The sequence below is a fragment of the Cicer arietinum genome, chromosome 6 (assembly GCF_000331145.2).
Source record: "Cicer arietinum cultivar CDC Frontier isolate Library 1 chromosome 6, Cicar.CDCFrontier_v2.0, whole genome shotgun sequence".
NCBI lineage: Eukaryota > Viridiplantae > Streptophyta > Magnoliopsida > Fabales > Fabaceae > Cicer > Cicer arietinum.
Genome location: NC_021165.2, coordinates 65,177,192 through 65,178,639, shown reverse-complemented (window position 1 = coordinate 65,178,639; position 1,448 = coordinate 65,177,192).

The window sequence follows — 1,448 nt, the reverse complement described above, 5'->3', positions numbered from 1 at the left end:
GACATTTCTTGTATTGCTCTTACTTTATCTGGATCCACTTCTATCCCTTTTTGACTAACGATAAACCCAAGTAACTTGACTGATCTTACACTAAAAGTGCATTTAGCAGGGTTTAAACGGAGTCTGAACTTCCTTAGTCGCACAAACAACTTTTGAAGGTTAATAACATGTTCTTCTTCGGTCCGAGATTTTGCAATCATATCATCCACATAAACCTCTATTTCTTTATGCATCATGTCATGAAACAAAGTTACCATTGCCCTTTGGTAGGTTGCGCCAGCATTCTTCAATCCAAATGGCATCACTTTGTAACAGAAAGTCCCCCATTGTGTAATGAATGTAGTTTTCTCCATATCTTCGGGAGCCATCTTGATTTGATTATACCCTGAGAAACCATCCATGAAGGAGAAAAGAGAATATTGAGCAGTGCTATCTACTAGGACATCAATGTGAGGCAAAGGAAAATCATCTTTTGGACTAGCTTTATTTAAATCCCGATAATCAACACACATTCGAACTTTTCCATCTTTCTTTGGAACCGGAACAACGTTAGCAACCCATTGAGGATATTTTGCCACAACTAAGAAACCAGCATCAAATTGTTTCTTGACTTCTTTTCTAATTTTAAGTGACATATCAGGCCTCATCTTCCTCAATTTTTGTTTAATTGGAGCACATTCAGGCTTGAGTGGTAGCTTGTGTTCAACTATGTTAGTATCTAGCCCAGGCATATCATGATATGACCATGCAAAGACATCCACATAATCAATTAAAAGTTTAACCAACTTTTTTCGCTCACTTTCTTTCATAGACATACCAATTTTAACTTCTTTTTTATCACGCTCAGTCCCTAAATTGATCACCTCAACAGGTTCTTGATAGGGTTGGATTATCTTAGCTTCCTGTTCAATTAAGCTTTCTAATTCTGGCGGAAGCTCACAATCATCTTCACAATCCTCATCAGCATGATTAATTAGACGTTCAAAATTACAAGAAATGGTTCTAGCGCTGCTATTTTATACATATTCATTTTCGACTCTGCATTGTTTAAATTAAGAAGAAAAAGGAAAAAAAATATGAATAAGGATTGCCAAAAGAAAGAGAAAAGAGAAAAGAGAAAAAACAAAACCAGTTGGAGAATTCAAAAATGCATTTATTGATAATAAGTACGGAATTGAAATACATATGCCCTAACTAGTTATCCTTATAGCCTTGGGCAGAGCAAAATGAGTTAAAAATACATAATTAATTTGAACACGAATTAACAAACATGAGAAACTCGATGATCTTCCAATTGTTGAGATTGGTGTTTGGAGGACAAGGGTACACTAGCTTGAGGGTATCATCATCAACACGATCCTCTTCTACAACAACCACTTGATCAGCATATATTATTCCAGCACTTTGAAAGGTTTGACGAATGTCACAAATAGGGATCTTTTGTGAAT